General features: G+C 47.9%; 1 protein-coding gene across 3 annotated transcripts in view; it reads right to left on the reverse strand.

Annotated features, from left to right (window-relative positions):
- The window catches only part of LOC140208624 (NACHT, LRR and PYD domains-containing protein 3-like), a 142787-nt gene that overhangs the window by 45234 nt on the left and 91553 nt on the right, over positions 1-6000 (reverse strand). The window contains exon 1 of one of the 3 annotated variants that reach the window (XM_072277445.1): positions 63-161. The exons of 1 other annotated variant lie outside the window; for it this stretch is intronic. The gene's annotated coding sequence lies outside the window, so the exon portion shown is untranslated. Of the gene's footprint in view, positions 1-62; positions 162-6000 lie in introns of those variants that run through there. One more of the 3 variants, XM_072277443.1, reaches the window with a different exon arrangement.

Here is a 6000-nt window from a genome sequence, read left to right on the forward strand (position 1 = left end):
AGTTAACTGCATTCACTACCTTACATTAGACATCCACCCTCGGGACCAGCCTCAATACTCACCGATGAGAACGTGCTCTCTTCACGCTCGGACAGTGAACCCTTCCCCCTGATTCTCGACTCCGGGAGTGATGATCCTCTCCCAATCTGCATCCTACAGACGATCCGCCGCCGCCGACCCGCTCCAACACAGAACTGAAGGAAAGTCAGGACTGTAATTTACGTCATCAGAGCTGGGGGCGGAGCCTCGGGAACAAGGCAGATCTGCGGTGAAAAAGGAGCGGGAAAGGGGCTCACGTGACTTTCACACACATGTGCGTCCATGAAATTCTGCAAGATTTTGCAACGTTCGCCGTCAGCTGAGATTCTAACAACAAAAAATATAAGAACATGCGAATATAGCACAGAGCTTGTAGCCGTGTTTAGATATATGTGTTTGCGTATCGTGCAAACAGATCGACAGAGGGTGCAGTCATCACAGCTCTCCACACAGCCCTTACAAACCTGGATCAGGATAACACCTATGTAAGAATGCTGTTTGTGGACTACAGCTCAGCTTTTAATACAGTCACCCCCTACAAACTGGTGCAGAAATTGAGCGACCTGGGCCTTGGCAGTTCACTGTGCTCATGGATACTGGATTTTCTGTGTAACAGACCCTAAAGTGTCAGGATGGGAGAACACACATCATCTACTCTCATCCTGAACACCGGTACTCCTCAGGGGTGTGTTCTCAGCCCCATCCTCTATTCTCTTTTCACCCATGACTGCTCTACCATTCACTCCACCAACACCATTGTCAAATTTGCTGACGATACCACCCTAATAGGTATCATATCAGACTGTGATGAGACAGCCTATAGGGAGGAGATACAGCATTTGACAGAATAATGTTGACATAATAACCTGGACTTGAACATCACAAAAACCAAGGAGCGGATAGTAGACTTCAGGAAATCAAAGCGCGTCGAGCACTCCGCTCTGCACATATACGGGAAAGAGGTGGAGAGAGTAGAGAGCTTCAAGTCCCTCGGCGTCCACATCTCGGCTGACCTCACCTGGACTGCCCATATCTCTTATCAGGTGGGGAAGGCCCAACAGAGGCTCTACTTCCTAAGGAAGCTAAAGCACGCTCTCCTCCCTCATCACCTGCTGATCAACTTCTATCGGACAACTATAGGGAGCCTCCTGACGTATTGCTGTGCAGTGTGGTTTGCCAGCTGTACAGAACAGAACAGGAAGGACTCCCAGCGGGTGGTGAGGGTAGCAGAGCGGGTTACTGGCTCATTACCCTCCCTCAGAGACATTTATACTGGCAGACTTCAAAAGAAGGCTACTTGTATTTAAAAGGATCCCACTCATCCTGGACATCACCTGTTTTCCCCTCTATCTTCTGGGAAGAGATACAGAGCATTAAGGACGAAAACAAAGAGACTCCTTAACAGCTTCTACCCACAAGCAGTGAAATGAATAACACCTCCTTCCCTTCTCCTGCCCCCCTCCTAAGACGGCGGCAGCTAAATGCATCACACTTCCAGGAATGGCAGGTGTGCAATAGTCCTACACCCCCCCCCCCCATCCATATATTATTAATTTTGGACCGTATTCCTGGGGTTTTAGAGTTTATTTTATGTGTATATTCTTTGAAATGCTGCAAAACGTTGAGCTGCTAAACCGTGTTTCATTGCTCCACAACAATGACAATAAAGATACTCTATTCTATTCTAATTATCATTATTTTCCCGGTTGTTTCCTGAACGTGACCTCTGTGTGCACTGTTCTCCGTGTCCTGTCCCGCGTTGCCGTGAACTGTTCCGTCTGGTTCACCGTCACTTTCACCTTCGATCGGTTTGTTGCCATTTGCTGTCAGAAACTGAAAACAAAGTACTGCTCGGGGAGAGCGGCGGCCGTGGTTCTAGCGCCATCTAGCGTTCAGTTCTGTCCACTCCACTTCACTCACGGGCCCAGAGAGATCGTTAATAATGTACCATGTGTCACGTACCCTGTGACGGAAATAAAGAACCAGCAGAGACGGAAAACACTTTGGAGTCTAGTATTGCTATAAACTAATAATATTTATTAGTGACTATGCAATACAGTAATACAAATGTAAATAAATCAAACAGGTTAGCAGTGATTATATATATAATCACATATCTTGCAAACCCTTCAGTAGTTCCATAGACACCTGAAGAGCAGACTATCTGTTGGATGGAAGTGACCAACAACTCTGATAGAGGCAGATGCCAAGTTTTTGAGCTCACCAGTGGGAGGTGGTGCTTTAGCACTGCTGGCCCACCACCTCGAGGGAGTCTTGATCATAAGCGGGCCGAAACTCCTGAAGACAGGTGGCAGATCAACTGATGATCCCACCGGTGATAGCACAGGACAGTTAACATCTTAGTCCATGTGTATTTTTTAACTCTTAAGTAAGTATATCAGGAAGTGTGGAAATATACGTGTATGAAAAACCAAGCTTCTTTACGTCTAGGGGTAAAAAGGTACAGTCTTACGATGTTGAGTAAAGTTCAGTTCAGTTCTGTTCGTGGTATTTAGTTGAGTAGCGATGGAGAGAGAACGAGAGTGGGCTGAATCTTCAGGTGAGCTGATGCCGTCGATCCTCTCGTCGTCCTCCGAAATCCTTCAGAAGTCACCGACTGTGACTTTAAACAGGGGGATCTGTTTTCCTGTGGTGGAGCTATCACCCCGGCAACGGTGGACACACAGACAACTCCCCACCAGTCAACCCCTTCTCCTTCACTGGAAGTGCAAATGGATCGATCCGCCTGATCGATCCTCCAAAACCCACCTTCTCTGCGGGCACAGCAATGCTCATTCAGTGTCCAGATCATGTGTCTGAGGTCTGTATCATCTGACCTCCTATTTATTTCACCAGGCTGAGCATCACCTGTCATTCAAAGAGTCCCTCCTTCCCTTGTCTGTAAAGAAATGCAAGCAAGTCGATCTGTCCTTGTAAGCAACATCAATAATGTGCTATTAGTCACCATTGCAACCTTCGAGTTGCTCGGTATTATCTGCAAAGTTACCTCCCGTGCCCTAACGTGACAGTCCAACGGTTAATCTTCGTTTCTCTCTCTCTTTTCAAAACAAACCATCGGTGATAAATTACCCTCTCCCTCTCTCTTTATACAGTTAATAGGGGCCCTCCTGGATCCCCTCACACATGGTTTTACTATCCGAAACCAAGTTACTTCACTGAACCGGCGTGGGTGGCGTATGACTGGTATGACATAATTTTAACTCCGTTCCTCCCATTCGGCGTGATTCTGCTGCTCAACGCTCTGACCGTCAGGCACATTTTAGTGGCCAGTCGGGTCCGGAGGGGTCTGACGGGTCAGAGCAATGGGGGAAACAGCAGTGACCCGGAGATGGAGAGCCGGAAGAGGTCTATGGTTTTGCTCTTCACCCTCTCAGGCAGCTTCATCCTCCTGTGGCTGACAAATGTTGCAGAATTTATCTACTATCACATCACCGGGATAGGGACACAGGGGAATGACTCGGAAATTATCTTCGCCTATGCCGGATATTTGTTAAGAAATTTCAGCTGCTTCACGAACACATTCATTTACGCCGCCACTCAGTCCTGATTCCAGGAGCGAGTGAAAAGCGCGGTGACATATCCGTTCATTTCAGTTCATTAACAGAGCAGCCCCCTAACGACGCACAAACCTGCTCACAGTCAGACCCGCTTCTCCCGACTTCTATCCTCTCTTCCCTAAGGTGACGGAGCTGGCTGAATATCGACGGACCGTATAGCTACGATGTCCATACAGTAAGCGTTGTCACTCTCCTTCGACCGCACGTCTGGGAACTTGACGCTGGATATCCACTTCCATCGGTGACGGAATTCTCAGTCCCCAGGTCAATGTGTCAGGTGAATGACATCATCCTGCAATCTCCGGGAACAGTGACCCTCCCCCCACACTGCCCTCTATCGGAGACCCCGTCCTCTCAGTGACCCTCCCCCCACACTGCCCTCTGTCGGAGACTCCGTCCTCTCAGTGACTCTCCCCCCAACACTGCCCTCTGTCGGAGGCTCCGTCCTCTCAGTGACCCTTCTCCCACACTGCCCTCTGTCGGAGATTCCGTCCTCTCAGTGACCCTTCTCCCACACTGCCCTCTGTCGGAGATTCCGTCCTCTCAGTGACCCTCCCCCCACAATGCCCTCTGTCGGAGACCCCGTTCTCTCAGAGACAATGGAGAGGTTTCACTTTCTCCTCAGTCCCCAGACACAGAGAATCTGCGTCCAAATTGAAAACAACAGGATCAGAATCAGAATCAGGTTTATTATCAGCGGCATGTGACGGGAAATTTGTTAACTTACCACCAGAAGTTCAATTCAATACATAATCTAGCAGAGACAGACATAGTAAATAAATAAGTATATTATTTACGTGTAGAGCAGATTTTTTTAAGTGTGCAAAAGCTGTTTAATACTGTATATTAAAGAAAAAAGCGAGGTAGTGTCCAAAACTTCAATGTCCATTTGGGAATCAGGTGGCAGAGGGGAAGAAGCTGTTCCTGAATCGCTGAGTGTCTGCCCTCAGTCTTCTGCATCTCCTACCTAATGCTGACAGTGAGAATAGGGCAATCCCTGGGTGCTGGAGGTCCTTAACAATGGAAGCTGCCTTTCTGAGACACTGCACCCTAAGGATGTCCTCGGTGCTTTGTTGGCTGGTGCCCAAGATGGAGCTGACTAGATTTACAACCTTCTGCAGCTTCGTTCGGTCCTGTGCAGTTGCACCTTCATACCAGACGGTGATGCAGCCTGTCTCAATGCTCTCCAGTGTACCACTATAGAAGTTTTTGAGTATATTTGTTGATATGCCAAATCTCTTTAAACTCCTGATAAAGTAAAGTATATTACCAAGCAGGGTTACAAATTACAGCACTTCTCTGATACCTATAATGTCTGATGGTGGTGGCCCTGCATCCGTTCTTGCCGTGAAGTATGACCAACCAACCTTTGTACCAGGTGTTTGATCTACATCTTTTCTAGGGGTGACCATAACCCGTCCATCCGTGTGGCACGGAGCCTCCATTCATTGTTCCCGGTGGTAGTGAAGCCTCAGCAATTGATCCGTGTGGTATTGAACCTCCATTCATTGCTCCCGGTGGTAGTGAAGTCTCAGCTATTGATCGGTGTGGTGTTGAACCTCTACCCAATGTTCCTTGTGTGAGTGACCCACAATCCATTGATCCCGCCGGGTCCAACATTGATCAGTCCAACGTGCCCGGTGGGGATGACCCAACATCACTGATCCCTGTGGAGGGGGAGGGGTGACAAGACATCCATTGTTCCCAATGGAAGTTACTCCTCCATCCATTGAATCCGGTGGGGTGACTAACCACCCTTGTCTCCCTTTTCTGTGTCCCTACATCCATTGCCCTTAGAGAATTTGACATTTTATCAATTATTCCCGGTGGAGGTGACTCTCCATCCACTCTTCCCTATGGATGTGACGCTTCATACACTGTTCCTGATAGAGGCTTGTCTTTGTTGATTTTATCTGATATCAACTTATAATGTCTGTCGCCATGGAGACGACGCCGGCAGTATCGGCCGTCACTAACACTGAGTCCAATGTACGTCACTTTTCCTGCAGTCTGACTCTATGTTACTTTGGTCGAAAGAGCAGCTTACAGTCTCAAAATAAATGCTCAAACACGCAAATAGTGGTATTGATCCCACTCGGGGCACCTTTGTTTCCTTGAAACGTCGCCCCGACTAGTCAGATGCCTCCCATACCCGCAGGTTCCAGCGCTGGGCACCACCTGCTCAGACAACGCAGACGATAAAACATATGTAATCTAAAGGGGAAATCACAAATGATGCATCAATTGCTCGTTATTGCTTGTTTACTAGCTACTGTATATATAGAATTGCAAGATTATGCATCTCGCAATTGATCACTACTCATTTAGTCAACCGCAATATACTTACAGGTGCATAAAGGATGCGGTAATAGTGCGAAAGCAT

The sequence above is a fragment of the Mobula birostris genome, chromosome 13 (assembly GCF_030028105.1).
Source record: "Mobula birostris isolate sMobBir1 chromosome 13, sMobBir1.hap1, whole genome shotgun sequence".
Classification (NCBI taxonomy): domain Eukaryota; kingdom Metazoa; phylum Chordata; class Chondrichthyes; order Myliobatiformes; family Myliobatidae; genus Mobula; species Mobula birostris.